The sequence below is a fragment of the Cryptotermes secundus genome, unplaced genomic scaffold (genome assembly GCF_002891405.2).
Source record: "Cryptotermes secundus unplaced genomic scaffold, Csec_1.0 scaffold26, whole genome shotgun sequence".
In the NCBI taxonomy this organism is placed as follows: Eukaryota; Metazoa; Arthropoda; class Insecta; order Blattodea; family Kalotermitidae; genus Cryptotermes; species Cryptotermes secundus.
Window position 1 is genome coordinate 4,294,477 of NW_019743656.1, and position 16,192 is coordinate 4,310,668.

A 16,192-nucleotide genomic window follows, 5' to 3' on the forward strand; every position below is an offset into this window, starting at 1 on the left:
CATGACTTGACCCGGTCTCGAATCCGGGCCGCTGCGGTGGGAAGCCAGTGACTAACCGCCTGTATTATAGCAGGGCCTTAAGGTGGTATAATAAAAATACTTTTGTATTACTTTTTTAATAAGGAGAGTATGGTATAAAGAATATGTCAAAGGACAGAGAATATGGTTTCATTTTACAAGTTCTCTTCTAAGGGCGCATATAAGCGTCTGGAACCGACAGTCGCAATAGCCCGTCACGCTAGAAGGCACGAACGCAACTTCGTCCTGTCCTATATTATTACTGCTGCAAGAGGTCAAGGGTTACAGCGAGGCCTGTCAATGTTTTTCTTGTTCTTGAAGGCAATTAGCAGAATTGGCGAGCGTCAGGTAAAGATAAAAGTCACGTGGCAGAAGACACGACGCCTGATTGGCTGCCCGGGTCTATCACTTCCAAAATAAAAACACTAATTCAAGTCCCATTATTAAAAGACTGGAGTAATTTTCTACAGTTTTTTTTTTACCTTGTGCTATATTTGAAGACACTGCAATCTGAGGGATTTGTAGTCCAACAAAATTTCATAGACGTCTCGTAGGAACCTACTGACTCAATATTCACGGTCGAAGAGCAAGCCAAGTACGAACCATACAGCAATCAGTTTGCTTTTTCCTGGTTGCTCATTTGGCCTATTCATCTATCCTGAAGATAGACGCAGTAGGTTGCTCCGAAACGACACTGAGCTTCTAGAGGACTACACGGTTTCACATTCCAGAAGATGATCGCAGCTCTGACAATCTCGAATCCAACATCTGGTACTTTATATTATTTCTTCAATTTCTTAGGGTGGAGTGAGACTGAGTCCACTTGGTACGTCGGCCACTAATTGGCCTATTGTACCAGCGCCGGCTGATATATGATGGTAATTGTAGAGTAACTGCTGGAATGAAAATTGGCAGGCGAAAAGTACTCGGAGAAAACCTGCTCCAGTGCCACTTATCCGCCACAAATCCCACATGATCTGACCTGAGCTCGAACACGAGCTGCCTCGATGAGAAGGCGGCAACTAACCGCCTGAGCTATAGCACGGTCATTTTTTAGTAGTTTATTTTACACATGTGCGAGATTTGCTTATTTAAAGATGTTCTTATCGAATGTATTGATTATATTGGAAATGTAAGGATATGTGATTAGTGAAGATTGCTAAGAAGGAGAAAACAGCAGACTGTTTTACTGCACAATTCTACCGTCTTTATGTTTCGAATTGGGGAAATACGCTAACAGTTCAGGGAATATACATACAGCGTCCCCCTTACTGCCGACTAATTATTTAAAAAAGCCCAAGGCTTACAGAAAGTGTATATTAAATATAAAATGTGACGCAATCGAAATGTTATCGAAGGAGCTGTCTGGAGGGAAGCCATGAAATTATTCAGTTGGAACAGTCGAGGCTGAGGCTAAAGTCCAAACTGAGGATTTCGAGGGTTAACAAAATGAAATCCTAAAATCTATTTACTATTTATGTGTATACGTATCACAACTTTGGTAGGCGCGGAAATATTTTGTAATAAAAAATAATAACTCGTTAGGAAAAAAAATTCTGAAGTATGCTTATAAATTAATTCATATAATTAACTGATATATTATAAAATTCTGGGAATCAGGGTTCTCTTTTAGTACACAATGAAATCCAGTTCACCTATGGCAAATCCTGACGTTTCTACAATCAGAACAGGCCGACGAAAGAAGCCGTGTAACCGCGCCATGCAGGAACCTCAGCAATGTTGCTCATTTACATTCTTAATTATAATGTACTACAAGTAAGCGAACTGTACAGGTATTACCAGTTAACAAAAGATGATACAGAATTGACCCCAGCACCAGCAGACTCCAAGGACGACATCTGGTCTTTCTTAGCGACAAGCAAGCTGCATGTCACTTGTAGAAGCAGAACAGAACAGGAAGTATCCCGCTGCGTTCTCTGGGAATTTTAATGCTTAACTTTGGAGGTACGAGTCTTTGAAAGTTTGAGACTTGACAGATACGAGGCGCAATAATTTTCGGAGGAGCGTACCGAGCGATCGCTAGTGTGCATTTATTTGAGAGCTGTCAGAAGGACTGTCTTGTACTTAGGCCCAAATTTACCTGGATCCTGTTAGGGATTGGCTGAATGCAAATGAGAGTAACACCCAAATTTTAGGTATAGCTAATCACCAAAATTTCAGAGAGGAAACCGGGAGTTCCCAGAACAGTCAAAACTTCTACCTCTCCGGAGGAGTCAGTCGTCTTAGTGAGTAACAGGGGTCAGTCGTCTAAAGGGAGTGACGGGAGTAACAGGAGTAACCTCCCGGACGTTAAATCGTTGTTGGCCAAGTCAGGTACACAAATTCAAAGTGCTACAGTCTTGTAATGTGTACAGTGTTGAGAGAAGTGTGTGTTTCAAGTGTTTTCTATCTCTTGTGTGAGCAAGGCCCAGAAGTCGCCCTGAGACAGAATCTTGTCTTACCCACTGAGCAGTCGAAACTCCAAACGGCCACCTATCCACGTCCCCCTTTTTGTTTACCCTGCTCCGAATTCGTGGATTGCACCCAAGTCCATTGGCGCCCATACAAATTCAAATTCACAGTAATCCCACACCCTACCCTGAACCAGACAGGAACGAGGAAGCGGCGGATAAAAGTGGAGGAACCAGACCAGACCAACACAGCCGTGGGTACCACCCAGCAGCAGGAGTGACACTACGGTGAAGGTAGGTGACCGACCCAGAGACCGGCGGACATCGAGCGACGCACGAGAGTAACGAAGGGCCAACGGCGGTTAAGGAAAGTGGAGCCCGACGTAAGGTGACGAGAGGAGCTGGAACGTGCGAGTAATGTAACATTAGCAGGAAGTAGGGAGGAATGGAGATGCAGCTCCACCATTCCTATCCTCGGCACTTGACACATGTGAGTGGTGAGCTTCATGCCCCAGCCGCTTTATCTCCGGGGAAAATCCCCCGGTACACATTAGATAGAGGCTGGGTGAGACCTAGAACAGGTCTGGACGCTGCGGAATAGAAAAAAAAAATATCTTGCTTTTGCTGGGAATCGAACCGCGGCCCTGTAAGGAGGACGAATCTGAAGACAAGAAGAAAGATGAACGAGGAGAAGGGCAAAGAGGAGACGAAGAGAAATAGAATAAAAATATGAGGAAGAAAATATAAATAACATCGTTCTTTATACCATTGCTGCATTATTCAGAAAAAGCTTCGCTTTGCTACATATCGACTTTTCATACTAATTTGAGGCTTAGAAAACAACTGTGTTTTTATTTTGTAATTCCTCCAGAAATAATTATCGCGCCACTCTAGATATTAGAAGACATGCACATATCAATGTTACGTTTCACCACACTCCCTAACTAGTGAGAAAATTATGCAGTTGTTTACAGAACTTACTGCTCTATTCTCCCGTCCTGTACTGTGGCCTCACACGCAAAAAGAGCTCCTTGGTCCTGCTCAGGGGAACTCAGTTCAGTCCATACTGTACCTAGACAGAAGAAACAAAAGAATTAATTAGACTAAAATTAAGCTTGTCCCGCTGGAGGCTATCACTATTGAACCTCTATAGAAAAGTAGGAACATAGTACAACAAGCATTTTCCACCTTCACCGCTTCAGGAAGTCCACATGCAACCTTAAATAGCATCTGCAGAGGCCTTCTTGGAAGATGTTTGCCAGTATTACAGCCCTCTGGGACAAAAGTAAATTTTGGTAACCCTGTAAATGTAAAAAAAAAATAATAAAGCTATCTCTTTAACAGGCCGTGGTGGCCCATAGGGTTGTGAGACGTCAAGGCTCCCACATATTCTCCAGGCAACTGGCTCACAGATGGCGGTAAGGTTGTCAGCCTTACGCGTCGGACGCCCTTTGCCCCCCCCCCCAAGAACATTCCTGGTACTCATTTCTGTTAGAGGCTGAGTCGACCCCAGGGCCATAGTGCGACTGGAAGGATTAGGTCAATTAAAAGATCCATTTCATCGGGACTCGAACCCGATACCTTCCGGCTTGTAGCACAGTGCCCCTTTTGGTAATCGTGTAAGATAAAAAATCCTTATGTACCAGAAGACTATTGAGGAAGTAAACCATTTTAATTACTTAGGGTGTAATATTCCAGTGTCTATCACAGTGGCCACGAGGTCTAACGCATGAATTGTCTTCGCCCGCTCAAACACTGGGTTCGTTGGTTTGAGTCCCGCTCGAGCAAATGTCCGTATCATCATGTGTCCGGAACATATTTAATGTGTGACTTACAGCCGAAAGAATACCAGCAGCAGTTCTGCATCAATGCGTGCGCAGGGACTGTTTGTGACTAGAAGGCCCGCATGTGTTGCCACTTCGGCTTGCAGACAACCACTGGAGCTCCTGGAAGATGTACCACTGGCAGTCACAGCACGAACGCGGTACATGCATGATGGTGCTCCGTGCTGTGCGAGATCTTCTCAGTAACACCTGTCATGCCCGATGGACAGGTAGAGGAGGACCAACTGCATGCCTCCACGCTCCACGCCAGAATTGAATCCTCTGGATTTTTACCACTGGGGGAACCTGAACACTCTTGTGTATGCAGTTCCTGTTGGCAACGGAGAGACACTTCATAGCACTGTGGATGCCTATCAGACTATCTGCAACTGCCCCGGCATCTTTGCACGGATGTGGCGGTCCATGGTGAGACGTGTCGAGGCGTGCATTGAATCTCATGGAGGACATTTTGAACACTTATTACAAATGTATTCTTTCAACTTAACTCACAAGTTAAATGTTTCCGGACACGTGTCGGTATGGTTATTTTTTCTTGTTTTTGAACTCGTACTCAAAATTCGTCCGCACCTTACAGTTACATACTGTCGAGTTGCCAATGTATTTTAAAAGACTTAATACGAATATCTTTATAAGAAACTTCTTGAACTCTTACGCCTATTAACACATAAATAAGTACTGGAATTCAGTGAAGTGTACCCGGTTTAATGGGACTAATGAAAAGTTTTGTATTTATATGTATTTTGACTACTATAAAGTAGCTGCATACTGAATTCCATTATGGTGATGGCCAATAATGGTCGAAATACGTAAAGCCAAACTTTACTTATTCCCATTAAAAGAAGTACACTACACTGAATTCCATTGCTTATTTCTGACTTAATATTCCATGACCTGTACATAACACATGAGGACGTAAGAAAGTTTCGGGATATAAACTCACGTTCTGATGTGACTGGGAGTTCAGTTACACCCTGAGTCTGTTTCTCTGGATGGAGGATCGTTATGTTTCAATGTTATGTTCTGCTATGCAGTAAGAACATGACGGTAGGCCAGGCGGGACGGCCAGAAACATAACCCTATTGTTATGGAAAACATGCACTAGTCGTGTCCTACTATGGTATATATTTTCTGTCCAATTGCATGAAGCCATTCTCGAACACACAGACCTCACAAAAAAACTGGGAAAGGCCTAGCAACAACAGAACATTTCAATATAATTCGCAGATATTGCAGGACGTTGAAGATACGGGTTCAAACCAGGACGGGACATGACTGTTCAAGAGTTTAACAATATACTCGTAGTTTATAATACAGGTCGAAAGAACATCAATGTAGACTGCGGACCGTAGATGCATGCTGTTTCACGATAATCTCTGGAAGGACAGCAATGCAAATTGTAGACTGCAAACACAGACTATGTTTCACAATACACATAGAAGTGACAGAACATAAATTGCAGAACTGAACGGATTCATAATACATTAAGAAGGATAACATTGCACGGTGTAGATTTTAGGTGTAGAGTATTCTATAACACTCTTGGGAAGGAGAGTAGTGTAGACTGCAGATTGTAGATGCGCACTAGATTCATCATACTACACTTAGGAAGTACACTAAAGTAGACTGTAGACTTTGTATACAGATTGTGTGAAATAATTAATTGCAGTTACGACATGGAGGTGATTAATAAATCCAATTACCAATCCGAACCACGGTTTTAGTCATCCATACACGTGACAACATGCAGACTATGTTTCATCACAATACACTTAAGGACACCAATGTAGAATGTATCAGTAACCCTCCTCCAGCAATGGTACAGCAAATGGAAAATCAAAATAAACCACACAAAATCAGTGAAAGTTACATTCACCACGAAACACATAATTTTCCCACAGGTTACCATCAATAATATGCAAATACCGACCCAGACCGAAGTAAAATACTTGGGATTATACCACGACCAAAATTTGACATGGCAGAAACATCAAAACAAAACGTCAGAAATTAAATTTAAAACTATGAGAAATGGCTTGGTTTTTGGGAGGTAATGCAAGCTATCCGAAGAAAAACTTCCACTATATAAGTGCATAATAAAACCCATATGGACATATGGTATACAGCTAAGGGGCTGTACAAACCCATCAAACACAAAAATAATTCAAATTCTTGTGCTCAGCAACTAAAGCACTTTGGTATGTCTCCAAACTTACTGTCCACAAAGATCTGCAAATCAAATTTGTCACAGAAGAAATACATAGACTGTCAACACTTTACCACCAAAGCACGCTCGGACACAGCAACAGACTAGCTGTAGAAATTAGCAACCCACCAAATGTAAGAAGATTGAGGACCCTACCACAACCCACAGATGACGAAGATTAAAACCATCACCAGACCTCTACAGGGCCTATTAGTATTATCAGTGGATGACTTCTCTACTCAAGACACCTACTTAGAACAAATTTACCTATTACTCCATATTATAGAGAGTAGATTGTACATATGCTGTTAATTAAATAAAAAATGTAGACTGTAAGTTCCATATGCAGACTACATGTCGTACTGTAAGAAAAGGCAGAAGTGTAGACTGCAGGCTGCAGATGTAGGCTACATATCCCTGCTTATGAAATGTAGTATACATTTTAAATCTACACAATTAAAAATTTAAGCAAAAGTTTCTTGGTTAAGTTCAAATAAAAAAACATGCATACAAAATGCCACATAAATTTCAACAAAAATATCCTGAAGAGAGCGTGAAATTAAATTTGTGCAATTCAGAAAATAAAATTACGCTGTTCGCTCGCATCAGCTATTCATAACTGTAACATAATATTAACATTTCAGTCTATCTCGGCATATAGTCACTATAACACACAAACACACGAAAAAGTTTCACTCAAAACTTTTCGAGCAGTAACTTCTAATATTGGCCGTTTTCCGTAAACTGAAAATGTGACGCTAAAACTAATTTCTGATAGACTTAATGAACTCCATAGTAACATCAAGTCTAATTGCAGGATTCTGAAACTGACTGCTTCCATTAATATTAGGATCACCAGATACATCACTCCCCTGAATAAATAATATAAGATCCTCCTTATTATCGTGGGTACACGGTAGCGTAGTTGGTTGAGACGCTATGCCACAAGCCGGAAGGTCGTGGGTTCCATTCCCGATGAGGCATTTGGATTTTTCAATTGACCTAATCCTTCAAGCAGCACTATGGCCATGGGAGTCGACTCAACCTCTAACAGAAATTAGTACCAGGAATCTTCCTGGTGGTAAACGGCGGCCGGCGCTTAAGTCTGACAACCTCACCGCCATCTGTGAGCCGATTATCTAGAAAATGTGGAAGCCTCGACGTCTCACAACCCAATGGGCCTCCATGGCCTGTTACAGGGATAACTTTACCTTTTCATTATTATCCTCATCATTAAATTTTCCTCATAAATCAAAGTGTATACTGGGCAAGAGGTTTGGGAGCTGGACGAACAGTCCACTGCCTCCCCTTTCTTCTTTTTCTTCTTCTATGGCACGAAAAACCAAGATGGTCCGGGGCCTCCAAATTTCCAGGTTTCCGGATCTTAGTCAAATATATTTAATATGATTCCTTGGACGAGGGATCGGCCCACCGCAAGGCCTCTCCCCATATAGAACAACATAAACAAGGAAATGAGTTTCTAGGGAGAACCAAACACCTACGTTCCTTTCACTACATATTGAGTATTGTATATGACACGGATCTCACAGAAAACAGGCCACTTATATTGTTGTGTGTATTCATCGCCGAGGGAACACGTTTACCGAGCCGTTGCATAGCAACGGGGTTAAGGGGACACATACAGACACCGAGAGCAAGTTAATCTCGTAGGACCACTTTTAATTTTCTCCCTATAAAATAAGGGGATTAGGCTAAAACGCATATATACATGCATGCCGTTAGTGCGGTAAGAACCCATGATCCCAATTTTCGACCGGTAGAAGACAGTATACGGTTCATTTAAGCGGTCACCGTGGCCAGCTTACCAGCCTCTATCAAGATAAGTTGCCCACGCAAGTACTTATTTTCTCATTATACTCTCACGTGAATGTGTGACTATGGGCGGGACTGGGGTTGGATTGGATATTGAATTTACTGCTGATGTCGTAACTATAACTAAATACAGAGCCATCGATAATCTTCAATCTTTTAAATCATTAGAGAACACGCTGCTTTTCCAACCTCCAGTGTCTTCAATAGTCGTTTCCTGGCAACGACTTCTAACAGTAGAGATTCTTCAGCTTCCGCGCTCACACCATTACCGGCTGGCCACCGTTTCACAACTAAACTGAACTTCCGACAACCGACTCGTCTTGGTTATAACATTTCGTTACGGACCGCATAGAAAACACATCTTCCATTGTTGATTGTGTTAATCGCACCGTTGCATAGCAAAGACCGTCTATTCTGGTTTATTAAGAGACTGCAGCCCAGAAACGGAAAGGCGTTTACGTGTTGCCTTGAAATGGATCTGGTATATTAGCCTCTTATCTCGCGGTCATTGCATAGCAACGACTGTTTCTGAGGCCCTGCAGTTCCTGACTTGAGCAAATATGCCACAATATTTATCCACTGTTTTGACTATAAGAAACGCTGAGCCTACTGAAAAATTCCAGTGGACTTACTCCCTCCACATCTTCCTCTATCCATCAGTGTTCTTCTAGCCGACCAGCCACTCAGTTCGCAGTGCCGAGCTTCGATAAACACAGAAATTTTGGGCTGGCTGACAGAGGAGAGGGCGCAGGGCGGGAACATAACATTGGGCGCAGCTGCCACCTCCACTACCCACGGTTCTTCCTCTCATGACTTCAGTGCAGTAGGAATAATGTGAGGATCAACATTGCTAGGTTTCTGGACTTTGTCGATCGCCCGGTATGCTGAAGAAACACAACTTTTAGGAAACTGGATCTGTTTCCGTCCTCAGGTGAGGAGGTGATAAGACACCTACTCTGTTAGGTCCGCTGGAAAGAGGTAACTTTAATCACCGGACAACATGTGTTGGGTTCGGATAAACTGCTGCTGACCCTCGCCAGCACAGTCATACTTGGTTCCAGGTTACGTGCACTCTATGACCATACTCGTACGTTTGTTTATTCTTTCCCGGTTTCCCAGACATGGCGTTACAACTCGGAAGACTATATTCCTTAACGTTTTTTTTTTTCAAATTTAGGAAGACTGTCGCTAGAAATATCTGATGAAACGAACTTGATAATGTCAAGATAAAGTTATTTTTTTCCTTGGCACTACAGCCCCAGTGGGCCTAGGCCTACCTCCATGAACTCCGTTCACTTCGGTTTTTCTAGATCTTACACATATGGTAGGACTCCTTGGGCGGGTGATCAGCTCGTCGCAAGGCCTCTACCTATAGACAAACAAGGAAAAACGCACACAAACATCCATGCCCTGAGTGGGATTCGAACCCACGATCTCGGCTTCCGAGCGAGCGAAGGCAGTGCATGCCTTAGACTGCTCGGCTACCGTGACCGGCCAAGATAAAGTTATACCTTCGCTTAATTAAGCACAACACCATGAAGACGTAAGCGGAAGTGGAGATATAGCTCCACCATACTTGACCTCGACAATAGATGTAAGTGGGTAGTAAGCTTCACTCCACGACCACTTCATCCCCACGGAAATAAACCCTCTTACCCTTTGGACAGAACTATGCTACAAGCTGGAAGATCGCGGGTTCGAGTCCCGATGGGAATTTTCAATTGTCCTGAGGTCGACTCAACATCTAACAGAAATGAGTACCAGGAATCTTCCTGGGGGGTAAAGGGCGGCCGGCGATTAAGGCTGATAACCTTACCGCCATCTGTGAGCCGATTGTCTAGATAATGTGGGAGCCTCGACGTCTCACAACCCTATGGGTCTCCATGGTCTCTTACAGGGATAGCTTTTTACCCTTTGGACAGAAGACCGACTGGGCGCCAAGAGCTGGTCGTGACGCTGTGGAGTAATAGAAGAATACCTTGATATTGCTGGGAATCGAACAGCGACCGGCCAGCCGCTCGCTACATCGACCGAGCTAAGGAGGTTACCAAATTACTGAGTATCACAGTATAGAAGTTACTGCCTTAATTTACATTAAGGAAGTTTGTTGATAGAATCTAAGGCCGAACGAACATCCTGACTGGCATTTGTAGAGACGTCAAGAGAAAGAATTCCGTAAAAGAGACATAAAAAACTACATTTTTTTATTTTGCATCCTGAAAGGATTACTCGTTGAAAAGGAGCAAAACAGAAGTATTATCAAGAGGAACCGCTCGTTGAAGATGTCCATTTAGAGGGTAGATTCTCGTGGTTGTGTTTGAGAGCTCTGAATACATACGGATAGCCAGCCCGTTAGCGGCATTAAGCACGCCGCTTGAAGTAACCTGCATGCAGTGTATGCATTGTACGAGTCTCTGCGGAGGGCAATGAATAAACTGAATTCAAGAATAGAGGAGATACTTATCTGAGTGGATGCTAATGAAGCTGGGACACGACAAGATCGCGGTTTCGATCTGACGTAAGTGGACAAACATTGCCAGGTCCCTCGCGACATCCAGTATCAAAAAGCTGCAGTTTCTGGGTGTTTAAATTTAACAGTTTATATCACAAGATAATGCTTCGTATAATTATTCTAAGCAGGACAATTTCTGGTTTTCATAGTATGCAACCGGTTGTGCGTCATTAAAGAAATTTATAAAATGAGACAGTCAACAGAACAAATTATTGCAACTGAAACAAAACAGATATTACAAAGCATCAACAACTCCGCGCCAATAAAAGAATTCTTGATACTGAAGTATCCGGTTCGTTTGGCCGCGCCATAGCTCAAGCGGTTAGTCGCTGGATTCCCAGCGCGGTGACCAGGGGTTCGAGCCCGGGTCTGGTCAAGTGGGATTTGTGGTTGACAAAGTGGCGCTGGGGCAGGTTTTGTCTGAGTACTTTGGGTTCCCCTGCTAATCTTCATTCCACCAAATTCTCCATCATCATAATCATCCGGGGCAGATACAATAGGCCAATCAGTGGCCGACTTGCCGAGTGGACCCAATTGAACTCCACCCCCACTAAGCCAATAAAAAATCTGGTTCGTTTCAGTTTCAATATCTATTGTGTTCACTGTCCCAGTTTATGTTTCTCTAGGATAATTATTTGATTGTCGTTATTTCGTCCAGATGCAAATACTAATTAGAGTTACTTTTGAAAGGCCCCCCAGTATTACATTAAACGGCAGTGTTTCAGTCTATATTATAGTATGTCTTTGGCGAAAAAAATTATCTCTTGATCATTTTTATTATTACTCTACTGCCCTTATTTTAGAGAAAAAATAGAAGTAGGCTTATGCGATCACCTTGCTGTCGGAATGTGTATCCCTCCTATCAACCTCCGAATGCATGAGCCAATATTCATGAAACTCGCCTAACATGCCATCTGAAACCATCTCATCGGCGTATTTCATAAACCAGGGCCATCAGTAATACCAACATTACTGCATATCAAGTTGCTGAAGAGAAACCTCAACACTGCTTGAACGATAGTGCCATTCTTCATGATACCTAGTACATTTGCCATGCCACATAAAGTCATATCAGCAAGAGAATTAAAAACCTCATCCATCACTAATACCAACATTACATCCTCTCAGACTGTACCTTTCTTTCATTAGGCATGTCTACGAAAGTTTCTATCTACTTGTATCAAATATTCGTACTGTAGTTGAAAGCAAAGTAGGTGATTAGTTCTTCCCAGAACTTATTTATGGTTAATTCTTCCTTATTAAATCTGTAGCGATAGTGTAGTTGGTCGAGGTACTATTATCCAAGTCTGAGGGTGCTGGGTTCAAGTCCCGATGAGGTTATCGGGATTTTTCAATTGCCATAATCCTTCCAGCAGCAATATGGCCTTGGGGTCGACTCAGCCTCTAACAGAAATGAGTACAAGGAATCTTCCTGCGGGTTAAAGGGCGGTCAGCGCTTAAGGCTGACAACCTCACCGCCATCTGTGAGCCGATTGTCTAGAAAATATAGGAACCTCGACGTCTCACAACCCTATAAGCCTTTAGGGCCTGTTTAAGGGCCAGCTTTACATTTTTAACAATTATTTATCCAATCGATTAGACAGAGCCCTGACACGACTCTGTAGGAACTAAAGCTGGCGTTTTTATAATGAACTGTATGTTTTCCCCCCGGAGGTCTGTGATTTTCCTGCCGAGATGATAATTTGTATCCTGAGGCCTGCCTCCAATCAATACGATACAACTCTGACGGCCCGAATGCGATTCATTTCTGAAGGCAGCGTTAGCATATGGAATGCTACAGCTTGAGTAAGAGCCCGTGGTTCAATGGTTCGCTTATATTCCGCTATATTTTGCGTCACACTGCTCTCAGAGCAACAGTGACACAAGTCTCGTGCTGTGAATGTCGGATCTCCAAGGTTCTTCTCAAGCCATCGATACAAATTATGTTGATACGAAGAATTATATTTTCTGGGATATAACGCCGTGTGGTGAGTTGAAAGTCAACAGAGGTTCGCAGGAACATGTCGCCTCCATCTTCAGGGTCGAAGAATAAGACAAGGAAGAAATCGGAGTCAAAGCAAGCGATAAGCAACCCAATGCTTGGCTTATTTTTCTTCCGAAACGTCAGCTGACTTTCAATGGACTAATGGGCATTATATCCCGTAAGATATAATTCTTCACTTCAGCATATTTTGTATCTATACTACATACTCGTAGTTTCGGATGATGAAATGCCTGATTAATTGGAAAGGATTTTCAAGGAAGCTCTTGCGGTGTAAGCGACGTACTATCCCAGCATTTGCCTGGAAGGACTGAGTAAAACCACAGATATGACAACAGTCGATATTCCGCCAGACATTCCAACAAACAAATCTAGATCAATCTGCTCGATTTTTGTGATGTGACGCCGTGTGGTTCTGTATAAGTTCACAGATGTTTCGGAGGCTTAAATTACGTCCATCTTCAAGGTAGAAGATTAAGCCATACAATCTCGTCCTTCTTGCTTCTTATTGGTTGATCCCTTAGCTTGTTTTTACACCCTGAAAAAGGAGGCAGTACGGACTTCGTACGGAGTCACATCCTAAAAGACAGAATCCTGAGTAGCCAATGCTGTAAATCCCTAAATTTTCGGCCATACAGAGCGCTGCGTACGCTGTGTTCGCTATACGAACAAAAAATATCGCCCTTTATTGCCAATGTGACTGGCCACACAGACTTCCGTACGCTACGTACGCTATGTTCCCTATGTTAGCTGCGTCGCAGAGTGTACACAGCGTACGTAGCGAACATAGCGTAGCGCTCTGTGTGGCCGAACCTTAAATCACAAAGCAGTCAAACATATTCATACACAGAGATCAGATGCATTTGCACATCTAAATACCAAGATTTGGAAAATTCTTCTACCTGCGAGTCGAAATATCTCGGTCAGTACAGCTACGGGCCAAGATCTGGATGGCCGGGGTTTGAGTCCCGGTAAAGTAAACATTTCTCTCCCTCCGCAGCTTGCAGACCGGCTCTTGGACCCACCCAGCCTCCTATTCAATAAGTATCGGCTGCGATTTCTCAAGCTATACCGCTCATCTCCATCTGGTGTTGAGATCAAGAATGGCCCATAGGTTTTCATGGCATCGTGCTTAATGAATTAGCCACAGGGACAACCTGTGGGGCGCGCGGTAGCGTACTTGGTTGAGGCACTATGCTGCAAGCCTGAAGGTCGAGGATTCGATTCCCAGTGAAGTCACTGCATATTTCAATTGATGTAGTCCTTCCAGCCGCACTATGGACGTGGGATCGACTCAGCCTCTAACAGAAATGAGTACCAGGAATCTTCCTGGGGGTAAAGGGCGGTCTGCCGGGGCATAAGGCTGACATCCTCACCGATATCTGTGAGCCGATTGTCTAGAAAATGTGAGAGCCTCGACGTCTCATAACGTGAGATCCCAGAAGACAGAATTCCCCAATGCGAGTAAAAGCAAAAAAAAAAAAAAACTTTAAGAAATATTATCACTTGCTCCATGTTTCCATGTTGTATATATTTAACAGGAGAACTATCGCATGACGTCACTGCGTCGAATGTCTTGTTACTTTTGACATCACAAAAGTCTTACGTCCTGAAATATTACATATATATATCCTATCTTCCTTTTCAAGATTTAGAAACCTCTTTCTTTTTTTTCTTCTTTCCTGTAAGCAAAAAACTCCCTTTGGCACAGGTGGCGTTTCTACAATGGATTCTGCCGCATGTTGGTCTCCATGGTAACGCGTTACGAAAATCGGACAGCTGAAGAGAAGTAAAATCTCTCTTATATCCAGGTTCAGAGTTCATCCTTGGTATCCATGGTAACCCAAGCTTACCCGTAGGCCGTAAGCTGCAATTAATCGGAAATGTATGCAGGCGGAAAAGCTATTAAAATAGAATGGGGTGAAACTTGGAATGCGGAACGCAAGAGAGATACATCTTACGGTCGTTCACTGGTCCTGTCCTTGTCTAATACCAGTAAGCCATATTTCTACAGTGACTGATGTATCTGGAGTTGCCTGGCCGTAATACACACATAATATTAAGAAGTGTAATACAATGAAAATATATTATATTAATCATAATTTTATTAATAATGTCACATGTAGGAGATTTGAGTGACTAATAATAATGGGTTCTGGATTACATGTTTTGAGGTATTGGCACTTCTATTACAATTACAATCAGTGACTGTCTACGACTCGCTCCATTCCTTACTGGACCGCGAGTGTCTTCTCTTCCGCTGTGACGAATGAGGAACCGCTGCCCACACACTGAACTCTCTTTAAGGATGTCTGTCTGACTAATCTCTTTGAAGAATCTATGACTGACCCGAATCTCTTGAATTCACGAATGAACCAAGTCGAAAAGTTAACTGTCCTCTGTTGTTCTGTTGGTTGTCATGAAAATGTCTTTGTTAATATTAGCTGCAGCAGAAACCGATGTTAGAGAACCGTTGCCTAGCAAATTAACTTCAGCTTCTCTTGCCTTTCCGGCTTTAGGCAGTGTTTACCGAGGAGTTGTCTAGCAATGGATTATTCCGTCAATCAAACAGTCCTCACATACTTGCCGATTTTTTAAATTTACTTTTCGCATTTGGGAGAACGAATATTAAATAGCGCCGTCGGTATAGCGATGGACTATGTACTGGACGGCAGTGGTTCAATTCCCAGCAGAATCATGATTTTTTCTCTTCTCCACGGCGTTCAGACTGCTTCTGTGGCCGACCTAGCCACCTATACAATGGGTACCGGGAGTTCTTTCTCCGGGGAGTGGAACTGATCACTCGCCTCCATCTAGTGTCGAGGTCAAGAATAGTGGAGCTATTCCTCTACTCCCCGATACGCCTTCATGGTGTTGAGCTTAATTAATTAATAACAGGGACGAATTTTGCTTAACCTTCAAATATCTAAGACAAATTACAACAAACAGGCATGCTATTTTTTTTTTCCCCAAGCACTATCTAACGGAATGGAAAACATCTATAAAATTCGATTCTTGAGGGTTTCAAAACTTTTATACACTTGAACCATCCCCAGGAAAGTTCCCTACCACCATGCTTAACTTCGTCGAAATAGGTGCAACTGTGTGTAAATGCTTAAACAACAAGCATATTCCTCCGTATAAGAAACAGGACATGGGCACGCACGCACATACACATATCGAGGAAGGTGGCTCAGTCGGTAACGCGGACACCGACTAATTTAACTGAGGTTTCCTGTGGCTCTACTCAGTCCCTGCAGTAATATGTTGCGATAGTATCAAGTAGGTCGCCACAACCGCCTCCTTTCTCATCCTTTCCAATTCATTATTCATGAAACACAACACTGACTGAATGTTTCAGGTACAATT

General features: G+C 42.9%; 1 protein-coding gene across 6 annotated transcripts in view; it reads right to left on the minus strand.

Moving 5' to 3' along the window:
• The window catches only part of LOC111874180, an 801,454-nt gene that overhangs the window by 460,777 nt on the left and 324,485 nt on the right, over positions 1 to 16,192 (minus strand). The window contains exon 2 of one of the 6 annotated variants that reach the window (XM_033755359.1): positions 3,411 to 3,501. The exons of the other annotated variants lie outside the window; for them this stretch is intronic. The gene's annotated coding sequence lies outside the window, so the exon portion shown is untranslated. The remainder of the gene's footprint in view (positions 1 to 3,410; positions 3,502 to 16,192) is intronic. 6 annotated transcript variants of the gene reach the window in all.